The sequence below is a fragment of the Lolium rigidum genome, chromosome 5, assembly GCF_022539505.1.
Source record: "Lolium rigidum isolate FL_2022 chromosome 5, APGP_CSIRO_Lrig_0.1, whole genome shotgun sequence".
In the NCBI taxonomy this organism is placed as follows: domain Eukaryota; kingdom Viridiplantae; phylum Streptophyta; class Magnoliopsida; order Poales; family Poaceae; genus Lolium; species Lolium rigidum.
In genome coordinates this window covers 72,913,308-72,927,202 of record NC_061512.1, presented here as the reverse complement: position 1 = coordinate 72,927,202, position 13,895 = coordinate 72,913,308, and the positions used below count along the sequence as shown (strand labels likewise).

The 13,895-nt window shown below is 45.2% G+C and overlaps 1 long non-coding RNA gene across 1 annotated transcript; it reads right to left on the bottom strand.

Annotated features, from left to right (window-relative positions):
• Positions 1–626: 626 nt before the first annotated feature.
• On the bottom strand, positions 627–2,223 carry LOC124658471. The gene is made up of 3 exons (XR_006989205.1): positions 2,108–2,223; positions 1,874–2,006; positions 627–674 (listed from the first exon to the last, which is right to left on the bottom strand). It is a non-coding gene; the product is annotated as an uncharacterized LOC124658471 (long non-coding RNA).
• Positions 2,224–13,895: the final 11,672 nt, after the last annotated feature.

Below are 13,895 nucleotides of genomic sequence, written 5' to 3'. Positions count from 1 at the left end.
ATACAAGGCACCCGGGGGCTTCCCAAAGTAAATAAGTAACAGGCTGGCATGCATGCAAACAACAAATGGTAAAACATTGCAAACTAGTTGTGGCCACTTGGACAAAGCTGTAGATTCCGGCGGTGGTCGAGGGAGACCCGAAACATACCCACGTGTGGTTAGAGCGCTCGGTCTCGGAACAGTATAACGGAACTCGGGTCCTAAGCTTTAAAGAAACACAAGTGAGCCGTCACAAAACGATCAGCTGACCCACCGATGTCTCCGCTTAACAATTATTAGCAAGTAACCATGATACTCTCAACAGATATAACCATAAGCCATGTGTCATGAACTCCCAACAAATAACCCGATAAGATAGCGGTAACGGTAACACAATATAAATAGCACTAGCATGCACTATGACTCGCAAGGCAGACCCGATAACCAATCAATAGCTATAGGTGGTTGGTGGAGGCAATATAGGCTGCTTGAGGTAACAAGTGGAAGGGACACGTGACAAGAACGCAACTTAAGGATAGCATGAGGGAGAAGGCAAAATAAAATAGGTAAGCGACTCCTGCAGGGACAGGAGTATAGGGGAAATGCTTGCCTGTTAAAGCTTGCCGAGGGACATCCGAAGAACTTGGCGTATCTCACCACACCACTTCGTGATCCTATCCGGGAAGAAGCAAATGCTGGACAAACAACGTATGCAAGTTTTACTACTATGGATAAAGAAGATCCAGCATGATCAAGATGGTATGCATGACATGGCAACAATGATGCAATGCACTTATCCAATTTAAGCGGGATCGGAACCTCGGACAAACAAATTAGGTTGGAGTTGCATTTTCTACCGACAAAGTTAAGGGTTGGATAGCATGGCATAACATGGCAAGGGTGCGCTACTTCAATATTAAACGGAGCGAGGAAAACCTAGTTGGAATTCCGAAATACTCCGCATATATATAAGGTGATCATGCATAACTACCACGTCACGACATGATGCGAGATGCAAACAGGCATATAGATGGCATATTAATGTTCAGTGCATTTTTCTGATAAGAAACCATATAAAATACCTTTTAATCCGAGTTATGGTTTGAGAGTTATGATTTAGGCAAATTTTAGTTTATAAAACCTGTTTTTATTACTTGGTCAAAATTATTTATTCAGGTATAACTGTAACAGGACAAGATTTGAAATAATTCAATTCCCTGGCATTTAATATACTATACAGTTTGTAGACAGTTTGAAGTTCAGATTTTAAGATGCATTTAGAAGCCAGAGAAACAAAGCAAAAAGCACCCAGAATTGATCACTGGACCTCCAGCTCGCTGAACACGATAACACAGAGCTGAGCTGACTCGATGGCTTTGAAAAAGAATAGGAAACAGAGCTGTTCACGTGAGGCTACAGCTAATTGAAAGTGACACTTTAACTGAAAAACAAAACAGAGCATTTGAAACAGCAACAGAGTAGAGAAGATGGTTTTTGTTAAAAAGAGGCATCCAGGTTTGATACTGGGACCTCACTGATCGATCAAAAGAACTGACCAACTAGACTCTGAGACGAGTTTGACAAAACAGGGAGCTTACTAGCTATTTTTTTTCACAGCCCGAGATAACTGAAGCTTTGGACAGTTTTGGTTGAAACTACACACGATTTGTTTAAAAGAAGATGTCATGGGATTTTATCTTGGGACTGCATGGAATTGGTACAAGCTAATCCACCACGGAGCTGAGTACGTTCTTTGGAGACATTACAGAGAACCCAAGAAGTATTGGTACAGCATGTTAACTGCAAACTCGACAGAATATAACTGAACCGGCTCAGAACTGCACAGAAAAAGGGTGCCTTGCGCCGCTCGCGACAGCGTGATATCGAACCTCACCTTCGGTGCAAATGGAACAGGCCAGCCGCAGGATCAATTGATGACTGAAGAGAGAGGCTCGGCCCTTTGAAGGAAGCCAGACGAACCCCGACCAAGATGACGCTGTTGAGGCTCTCGCGGCACACACGACGAGCTGCAGCGGCGAACAGCGGAAACGGACGCGGACGATGGCGTCAGCGCGAGAAAGCGAAAGAGAAGAACGGGAACCACAGGGAAACTCAGGAGGAGGCTCACCACGTTCAGGGAGAGGTTGGGGAGGACGGAGATGACGGCGGGGCGAGGCGGAGGTCGTCGGCGTGCACGGCGGCGCACCAGGTACGTCTTGGCGGCGGCGGCGTACTCGACCAGCTCCGGCTCCGGTTCAGCGAGGAGGAAGAGGGCGCCACGGCGGCTCCATCCCCGTGCTCGGACGGCGACGCAGCGGTTTGGTTCGACGGCGAAACTTTTGGTGGTTCTCGGATGTGGTTCTGGCTGAGTGCTTGGTGGAGCAGAGGAGGCAGCGGCGGCACAAGAGAAAGGGAGCCTAGGGTTTTGCCCTGATTTGGTGGCTTGATTTTGAGGAGAGGGGAAACAGGAGCAGGTGTCCGTGAAGGAAAACACGCAGGCGCTCACAGTGTTGACGAAAGTGACAGAAAGAAGATTGGAGCTAGCTTGTCCAGCTGGTTGGGCGTCCAGGCAGAAATAGGATAGACTAGGCTGCTCTCTTTTCCATTTTATCTCTATTCTTTTTAAACAAAACCAAAGCTAATTTGAATTGGAAAAGAGAAGAGGAAGGTTTGTAAATAATTTTAATTCATTGTTGTATCTACTGGAAACAAAACCAAACATTTGCTACCTTCCAAAAATATTCTTAAGTTGATTAATTGCAAAGTAAGAGATTAAAGAGAGGGGGTATAATATCAACCCATATTACTAGAAAGATTTGGTATGAGCTTTTGGAAAGTGGTCAAGTGTAGAAATAGAATAGGTAGGCTTGAAGGTTGGAACATCTCAAGTGAGATGGTGGTTGAACAAAACAGAGAGAGAGAGAGAGAGAGAGAGGGAAAACAACACATAAAAGAACAAAGACAAATAAAACCAAATGCAATTTGATAAGAACCAAAAGTGACATGGTATGATATGCATGAATGCAATATGATGCACAGAGCAAAACAACCGGCCAAGGGGTATTTTCTGGGCCGCTACACTAACCGTGCGTGCGGCGGCGCGGATCTAACCGTGCGTGCGGCGGCGTGCGGCGGCGCGGATCTAACCGTGCGTGCGGCGGCGTGCGGCGGCGCGGATCTAACCGTGCGTGCGGCGGCGTGCGGCGGCGCGGATCTAACCGTGCGTGCGCCGTGGATCTAAGAGTGCCGGTGAGGATCTAACCGTCGGAAATAGTTGAAATGTCTCTCTCTGTCTCTCTCTGTCTCTAACCGGTGAGGATTCTATTCTCAGATCCGTTGAATGATGAAGAACACCAAGACGGCGGCCATGCCGACAGAGTGGTCATCGATGCCACGAACATTGAAGCCATCGCCTACAACATCGCTTCGACGGCGCAGACCCGGCCTTCAATGTCGGAGCTTCGTTGATGTCTCACTTCCGGTGCCGAGAGTGCGAATCGATGCCAAGACGATTGAAGCCATCGTCAACAACCGCGCTGCAAAGCCGCCGATCCAGCCCTCCGCAGATCCGTCGCTGATGAAGTACACCAAGACAGCGGCGGTTCCAACACTGGTCATCGATGCCATGAACATTGAAGCCATCGCCGATAACATCGCTTCAACGTTTGATGGCGCAGATGACCGTGTTCGACGCCGCAAATTGGGATAAATTATGATAAATTTGTATTTTTCAATTTCCAAATGGGATAAAATTGTTCAAACTACTACCTCCGTCTCAAAAAAAGCTTCTCCACGTTCTTGATGTGTCCATGTACATCCGTATGTATGATTTGAATTCTATCCCAACTTGATTGGGAAGATATTGATATGTATTTGATCCGGAGGCTGGTACATGCTTTCACTTTTGGGATCCCTTCACTTTTATAAAATGTTCATGCATTCTAAAATTATCGTGCGCATTACTTAGCACAAGTAGGAAATTGTACACCAAAATACGGTGCTTAGAGCCACAACAAAATACGAGTGGTTAGAGCCATCTATCGAATAACAATTCTATACTAAATCGTCTACCGTAACCACATAACCGCTAGGACAGGGATGCCACCTAATAAAACTGCACAGATGAATCTACTTTTCTCCTCTCCCATCACTTTAAGTTCATGTTCTAGATTTTCTACCACTTGATCAAATACGGAAAGATCTGTCTCAACTCTCAACTTCTCCTTGCGAATAAGCTCTGAATTCTTCTTTTCTTCCTCCACAATACGCTTCAGCTCGAATATCATCAGGTTTTTACGGGCCAATTCATCACCTAAATTGGCCACCTTCTCCAGGTTTTTACGGGCCAATTCATCACCTAAATTGGCCACCTTCTCCTCCAAATCCATCCTCTAGCTACACCACTGGGTTGATTCATCTTGGTATGCAATGTACCATGGATCATCGGCTTGCTCGGCTAACTCGTAACAATAATGGAAAAAAGAACAACTGAAATCACCCCAACAGGCCATGGCGGAACTTCAAATTCAACGGTAGTACAGAGAGCTGAAGCTAGATACCTGCACTTCCGACGAGGTAGGAGAAGTAGAACGTGGCCACGACATGATCGAATCCTCACCCTCGTCGGTGTACCCGCTACGACCAGACATTGAGGACTATTTCGTACCTGCAAACTCCAATAAATTACGGGAACCGAATCGATTAGGGGGCGGGGGAGGCAGAAGCGGAGGTCTTACCAAGCTATATCAATTGGTGCGTGGAACAAATCCCGGTCGTCGTGGGCGGCGGATCTGCTTGCGGCGGACTTTCTCGCGGTGGGTACAATGCGTGCGGACGAAACAAGTGTCTGGAGCCGTGGTTGACGTGCAGCGCCGCAGTTCGTCCGACGCCGCCGGGGACGGAGCCGGCGGCGCGACGAGGCGCCGGCGATGGCTGCTCCGTCCGACGGTGGGGAACGAGCTGCCGGCGGTTCTCCGGTCTAGCTTAAGAATAATTAATTAGCGAACTTGTTGCTTCTCTCTATGATATTCTCTAAAGACATATATCGGAGCGGCAATATGTGAGTTTTCCCGAAAAATAGACGACCCATCGGTCATTGGCTGCGCGAGCCCCACGGAGCGGCAATATATGATTTTTTCTCTCTAAATAAGTAGACGATCCCACTCGGTCATTGGTCGCGTGCAGCCACACGTAGCGACAATATGTGTCTTTTCCTGAAAAATAGACGACCCCACCTGGTCATTGGCTGCGGAGGCCCCACAGAGCGGCAATATATGATTTTCTCTAAATAAATAGACGACCCCATCGGTCATTGGCCGCGGCAGCCCCACGTAGCGGCAATATATGTCTTTACCCGAAAAATAGACGACCCCACTCGGTCATTGGCTGCGGAGGCCCCACGGAGCGGCAATATATGAGTTTCTCTAAATAAATAGACGACCCCACTGGTCATTGGTCGCGGCAGCCCCACAGAGCGGCAATATATGTCTTTTCCTGAAAAATAGATGACCCCACTGGTCATTGGCTGCGGCAGCCCTATAGAGCGGCCCCATTTGTCATTGGCAGCACCGCGTATAAAATCATGAAATAAAACGGCCCACACGTCAGCGGATAGATGGATGGCTGCTCCGATGTGTCTCCCGACCCTACCCGTCGGCACGAGACGGTCGAGGAGGAGCTGCCCTGTGCGGCCCCACCCGGTCGGACTAACGGTCAAGGCCTCCGACTCGACGGCTACCGGCCGTTCCAGCACTTGTGCGTGTTTCAAACTAGAGGAGGGGAAAACTGAGGAAAAACTAAGGGACTGGGGAAAACTGAGTACAACTAACGAACCAGGGGCACGAAAATAGAAATCCCTATTTTTATTCGGTCACATCTTATGTGCTTTACTTGGAGCGTCTGTGTGCTTTTATTTTTGTTTGTGTTTTAATAAAATCGGATCCTAGCATTCATTGTGTGGGAGAGAGACACGCTCCACTTTTTCATATGAACACTTTGATGACCCACAAGTATAGGGGATCGCAACAGTCTTCGAGGGAAGTAAAACCCAAATTTATTGATTCGACACAAGGGGAGATAAAGAATACTTATAAGCCTTAACAACTGAGTTGTCAATTCAGCTGCACCTGGAAAACACTAGTAACAGGGTGATGTGAAAGCAGCAGTAATATGAGAGCAATAGTAACAGTAACACGATAGCGATGAATAATGAACACGAAGGCAATGGCACCAGAAAATAGTTGATACTACTTCTAATGGCATATAGGACCGAGTGAGTATTTGATGATGACAGATGGACCGGGGTTCCCAGCTATCTACACTAGTGGTAACTCTCCAATAACAAGTGTTGGGTGAACAAATTACAGTTGGGCAATTGATAGGATTGAAATAACATTAAGACAGAACATCCCGTCTATTAATTATACGTAGGCATGTTTTCCATATATAGTCATACGTGCTCGCAATGAGAAACTTGCACAACATCTTTTGTCCTACCAGCCGTTGGCAGCCGGACCTCTAGGGAAACTACTGGTAATTAAGGTACTCCTTTTAATAGAGCACCGGAGCAAAGCATTAACACTTGGTGAAAACATGTGATCCTCATATCTAAGCCTTCCCCTCCAGTTATCCCAGTTGCTGTCACTCTGGGGCCTCGGGTTCCGGACATAGACATGTGCAAACAACTTGTAGATACAATCTAAGCAATAATTATAGAGCTTAAATCTAAGATCATGCCACTCGTGCACTAGTGACAAGCATTAAACACAACAAGATTGCAGCAATAATAACTTCACAAACTTTATAGATAGACTGATCATAATGTAACAATTCATCGGATCCCAATAAACACAACACCGATTACATCAGATGGATCTCAATCATGTAAGGCAGCTCATGAGATCATTGTATTGTACATGGGAGAGAGAGTACCAACTAGCTACTGCTAGAACTCGTAGTCCATGGGGGAACTACTCACGGAGCATGATGGAGGCGGTGGCGTCGATGGAGAAGGCTCCGGGGGTCGATCCCCGTCCCGGCAGGGTGCCGATACAGGAACTTCTCACCCCCGAAACTAGGTTTCGCGATGGCGGCGGCGCTCCGGGAGTTCTTCTGGAATATGATCGATCTCTCTAGGGTTTTCGTGACGGAAGGAATATATAGGCGAAAGGGCGGCGCGAGGGGGTGCCCGAGGGGCCCACCCCATATGGCGGCGCCGCCCCCCCTCTTGGCCGCGCCGGCCTATGGTCTGGAGGCCGTGGGCCTCCCCCTGGCTTGCCCTTCTGGCTCCGTGTGTCCCTCGGAAAAATAGGAGGTTTGGCTTTTGTTTCGTCGAATTCCGAGAATATTGCTCGAACAGCTTTTCTGGAACCAAAAACAGCAGAAAACAGGAACTGGCACTTCGGCATCTTGTTAATAGGTTAGTCCCGGAAAATGCATAAAAATGATATAAAGTGTATATAAAACATGTAGGTATTGTCATAAAACTAGCATGGAACATAAGAAAGTATAGATACGTTGGAGACGTATCACACTTGTGTTCTTAGTTTTACTTTTAATGTTCATGGCGAAAGTTAATAGTCACTTCATTTATTGCTATTTGGTTGGAAACAGAAAATGCTTCATGTGGTAATTGGTATATTGTCTTGAATAATTTGACACTTGGCAATTGTTTTGAGCTCTCAAGTAGATCATGTTTAAGCTCTTGCATCATGTAGTTTAAACCTATTAGTGGAGAACTACCGTAGAGCTTGTTGAAATTTGGTTTGCATGATTGGTCTCTCTAAAGTCTAGATATTTTCTCGGTAAAAGTGTTTGAGCAACAAGGAAGACGAGTGTAGAGTCTTATAATGCTTGCAATATGTTCTTATGTAAGTTTTGCTGTACCGGTTCATACTTGTGTTTGCTTCAAACAACCTTGCTAGCCAAAGCCTTGTACTGAGAGGGAATGCTTCTCGTGCATCCAAAACCTTGAGCCAAAACTTATGCCATTTGTGTCCACCATAAAACTACCTACTATGTGGTATTTTTCTGCCATTCCAAAGTAAATTGCTTGCGTGCTACCTTTAAAAAATTTCATTCCTTGTCTTTGCAATACATAGCTCATGGGAAAGTAGCCTAAAAAACTATTGTGGTAAAGAATATGTCGCTTATGTATCTTAGTTCTTATAAGTTGCTTGTTGAGCGGTAACCATGTTTCTGGGGACGCCATCAACTCTGTCACACCTTTGTTGAATATCATGTGAGTTGCTATGCATGTTCGTCTTGTCTGAAGTAAGGGAGATTTCTCATGATTAAATGGTTTGAGTATGCATATTGTTAGAGCAGAACATTGGGCCGCCAACCAAAGCCATGTATCATGGTGGAAGTTTCAGCTTCGACATTAATCCTCAAATCTCTTATGAGAATATTATATGTTGTTGAATGCTTAAAGCATAAAAGAGGAGTCCATTATCTGTTTTCTATGTTGTCCCGGTATGGATGTCCTCAAGTTGAGATCTATCAAAATCGAGAAATCAAATGCGATTTATCTCCTTGGACCTTTGTACAGGTGGCATAGAGGTACCCCTTTGTGACACTTGGTTGAAACATATGTAATGCAATGATAATCCATGGAAGTCCGAGCTAATTAGGACAAGGTGCGGGCACTATTAGTATTCGATGCATGAGGCTTGCAACTTATAGGAGGTTTTATGCATAACAAATATGAATTATTACTAAGGTTGACAAAATTGTTTCCATGTTTTCAAAACTTTAAAATCTCTAGCACATGAGTAATTCCTGCTTCCCTCTGCGAAGGGCCTTTCTTTTACTTTATGTTGAGTCGGTTTACCTACTTCTTTCTATCTTAGAAGCAAACACTTGTGTCAACTGTGTGCATTGATTCTTACATACTTGCTTATTTGCACTCATCATATTACTTTGTGTTGACAATTATCCATGAGATACACATGTTGAAAGTTGAAAGCAACTGCTGAAACTTAAATCTCCTTTTTGTTGCTTAAAAACCTTCTATTAAGAATCTATTGCTTTATGAGTTAACTCTTATGCAAGAATTATTGATGCTTGTCTTGAAAGTACTATTCATGAAAAGTCTTTGCTATATGATTCAGTTGTTTAGTCATTATCTATTTGTTACCAAACTATAGACCATTGCTTCGAATCACTTCATTCATCTCATATGCTTTACAATAGTATTGATCAATATTTTGATAGTAGCATGTCACTTCAGAAATTATCCTTGTTATCGTTTACCTACTCGAGGGCGAGTAGGAACTAAGCTTGGGGATGCTTGATACGTCTCAAACGTATCTATAATTTATTATGTTCCATGCTAGTTTTATGACAATACTCACATGTTTTATATACACTTTACATCATTTTGATGAATTTTCCGGTACTAACCTATTAACAAGATGCCGAAGCGCCAGTTCATGTTTTCTGCTGTTTTTGGTTTCAGCAATCCTACACAGGAAATATTCTCGGAATTGGACGAAACAAAAGCCCACGGTCTTATTTTCCACGGAGCCTTCTAGAACACCGAAGAGGAGACGAATAGGGGAAACGAGGCGGCCACACCATAGGGGGCGCGGCCCCACCCCTGGCCGCGCCGCCATATGGGTTGGGCCCCTCGAGCGTCCCCCGACTCTGCCCCTTCGCCTATATAATCCTTCCGTCGCGTAAACCCTAGTACCGAGAGCCACGATACGAGAAAAGTTACTGAGACGCCGCCGCCATCAACCCCATCTCGGGGGGTTCTGAAGATCACCTTCGGCACCCTGCCGGAGAGGGGAATCATCACCGGAGGGCTCTACATCACCATGCCCGCCTCCGGACTGATGCGTGAGTAGTTCATCCTTGGACTATGGGTCCATAGCAGTAGCTAGATGGTTGTCTTCTCGTCTTGTGCTATCATGTTTAGATCTTGTGAGCTGCCTATCATGATCAAGATCATCTATTTGTAATGCTACATGTTGTGTTTGTTGGGATCCGGTGAATATGGAATACTATGTCAAGTTGATTATCGATCTATCATATATGTGTTGTTTATGATCTTGCATGCTCTCCGTTGCTAGTAGAGGCTCTGGCCAAGTTGATACCTGTGACTCCAAGAGGGAGTATTTATGCTCGATAGTGGGTTCATGCCTCCATTGAATCTGGGACAGTGACAGAAAGTTCTAAGGTTGTGGATGTGCTGTTGCCACTAGGGATAAAACATCAATGATTTGTCTAAGGATATTTGTATTGTTTACATTACGCACAGTACTTAATGCAATTGTCTGTTGTTTGCAACTTAATACTGGAAGGGGTGCGGATGGTAACCCGAAGGTGGACTTCTTAGGCATAGATGCATGCTGGATAGTGGTCTATGTTCTTTGTCGTAATGTCCTAAGTAAATCTCATAGTAGTCATCATGATATGTATGTGCATTATTATGCCCTCTCTATTTGTCAATTGCCCAGCTGTAATTTGTTCACCCAACATGCTATTTATCTTATTGGAGAGACACCACTAGTGAACTGTGGACCCCGGTCCATTCTTTTACATCTGAAATACAACCTACTGCAATCATTGTTCTCTATTGTTCTTTGCAAGCAAACATCATTCTCCACACCATACGTTTAATCCTTTGTTTACAGCAAGCCGGTGAGATTGACAACCTCACTGTTAAGTTTTTTTTTGCGAGTGAACCTCACTATTAAGTTGGGGCAAAGTATTTTGATTGTGTTGTGCAGGTTCCACGTTGGCGCCGGAATCACTGGTGTTGCGCCGCACTACACTCCTTCATCAACAACCTTCACGTGGCCTTCATCTCCTACTGGTTCGATAAACCTTGGTTTCTTACTGAGGAAAAACTTGATGTTGTACGCATCACACCTTCCTCTTGGGGTTCCCAACGGACGTGTGCTTCACGCGCCATCAATCTCCAACAGTCTCCCACTTGCACTAGAGTCAATAATCTAGATTACATTGTAAGGTACCTAACACCCATGGCATTCTGGTGTTGGTCATGCTTTGCCCTAGGGAGAGCTTTAGTCAACGGATCTGCCACATTCAGATCAGTGTGTACTTTGGAAATCTTTACTTCTCCATCTTCGATGTACTCGCGAATCGAATGAAAACGCAGCTTGATATGCTTTTGCTTCTTGTGTGACCTTGGTTCTTGTGCATTGGCGATGGCACCCATGTTGTCACAATAGATGACTAGTGGGTCCAATGCACTAGGAACCACACCAAGCTCAACAATGAACCTCTTCATCCATACCTCTTCCGATGAAGCCTCCGAAGCCGCTATGTATTCCGATTCTGTTGAAGACTTCGCCACCGTGCACTGCTTGGAGCTGCACCAGCTTACTCCAGCACCATTCAATATAAATACGTACCCAGACTGAGACTTAGAGTCATCAGGATCAGTGTTCCAACTTGCATCGGTGTAACTGGTTACAACGAGCTCTTGGTCACCGCCATAACAAAGAAACATATCCTTAGTCCTTTTCAAGTACTTCGGGATATTCTTGACTGCTGTCCAGTGTTCCATTCCTGGATCACTTTGATATCTGCTGGTCAAACTAACAACATGTGCGATATCCGGTCTAGTACACAACATGGCATACATGATAGAGCCTACTGCCGAGGCATAGGAGATCTTGTTCATCCTCTCTCTTTCTTCTGCCGTAGCCGGACCTTGAGTCTTACTCAAGACCTTACCTGGAAACATAGGTAAGAACCCTTTCTTACTTTCATCCATTCTAAACTTCTTTAGAATCTTGTCTAGGTATGTACTATGTGAAAGCCCTATTAGGCGTCTTGATCTATCTCTATAAATCTTGATGCCTAAAATGTACGCTGCTTCACCAAGGTCTTTCATTGAAAAACACTTATTCAAATAACCTTTTACACTGCTTAATAGTTCTATATCATTCCCAATCAGTAATATGTCGTCTACATATAATATCAGGAATGCTACAGAGCTCCCAATCACTTTCTTGTAAATACAGGCCTCTCCATTTCACTGTATAAACCCGAAGTCTTTGATCACCTTATCAAAGCGTCGGTTCCAACTCCGGGATGCTTGCTTCAGTCCATAAATGGAACGATGAAGTTTGCATACCTTTCCAGCATTTTTAGGATCGAAAAAACCTTTGGGTTGTACCATATACAACTCTTCCTCAATGTCACCATTAAGGAACGCCGTTTTGACATCCATCTGCCAAATCTCATAATCGAAAAATGCAGCTATTGCTAACAAAATCCTCACAGACTTTATCTTCGCTACAGGTGAGAAGGTCTCATCGTAGTCAACTCCTTGAATTTGTCGGAAACCCTTTGCGACAAGTCGAGCTTTATAGACAGTAACATTACCATCAGCATCTGTTTTTCTCTTGAAGATCCATTTATTCTCGACAGCCTTGCGGCTATCAGGTAAGTCTACCAAAGTCCACACTTTGTTATCATACATGGATCCCATTTCAGATTTCATGTCTTTTTGTCATTTGTTGGAATCTGGGCTCATCATCGCTTCTTCATACGTCGCATGGTGACATAGGCATCCCCAATGGGCCTGCCGAAGATAGTACCCAGGGTTTACTGAAGGCCCACTACCGGAAGAATAAGAAGATTCGGAAGCCCAAGATATTGTTAAGGAAAGCTAGAGTTGTAATAGGAAGCAGTATTTGTAATCTTGCGGGAGGAGTTAGAAACCTTCCCGGACTCTGTAACTTGTACAATACGAATCCCTCGGCTCCACCTCCTATATAAGGGGGAGTCGAGGGACAGAGAAAGCATCGAATCATTGTTTCTCAAACCCTAGTTTCATAATCATCGAGTACTTTTCGGCTGAAACCTTCGAGATCTACTTGCCCTCTACTTCCAACTAAACCCTAGTCTACAACCCGTAGGCATTGATAAGTTAATCCCTTGTCAATTGGCGCCGTCTGTGGGAATTAGAGGTGTCAAGGATCCGATCTCGATGGCACGTTCAAGATCGTCGACTTCATCAACCGCAAGCAACGCAATGGATCGAGGTAAACAGATCGCAACTGGTCTTGTCGATTTTGTTCCTCACCCGCCCTCCCGTTTGGATGCATATGCATATCTGGAGGAGCCTATGGAGATGACGTTCGGAAGATTTCACTTTCGCGTCGAGAAAGAGGGATCGTACCGTGTCGAAATTCCGATTTCATCGGGATCGCCGGCGGTCGATTCCGATTTTTCAAGCTATACATCGTCAACCGAATCAGGAGAGGAAGAAACTTCGTCGTCATGCTTCATCAGCACCAGGGCAAGAGAAAAACTCGCCAAGATCTTCAGCGACATGTCATTTGAGTCATCTGCGGACTCCTATATAAGCGATGGCTCAAGCGAGTGTCGACGGCTACGAGCTTCATCGACAAATCTACCACAGTGGGCAAGGTCTTCGCCAATCTTAATGATGGTGTCACCAAACCCAACATAGATCTGAGTACAAAGTATCATCAGATTTATGTCATCGGAGAGCCAAGCCGTGACCAGGAGGAAACATCTGAGGCTTTCGACGATTTGGGAAATCCATACGTCGATCCCTCTAATCTGCGACAAGGTCTAGGCAGTAAATACGTCGGACCTGAGCCTCGCGATAGAGTTCAACTCCCGCAGGCAGCATGGGATAGAGCCGCAAGAGCTATAGATGGCTCAGAACCAATGGTTACAACAGCCACGCCGAGCGAGTTGCAAGCATATCAATATAGGCTCGCACGAGCCGCAAGGGAATTGGAAAAACAGACGTACCGCTTTAAATAGAAGAAAGGAGGCAGCCTCCGCTTCAAGCGGGTGAAGAGCGGAGTTAAGTCGATAATCCGGAACTTCGGGAGATAGCCACGAGAAGCTCGGAACGAGCAAGGTCAAGATTGCAACATATACCCGAAGGAGAAAGAGAGCAC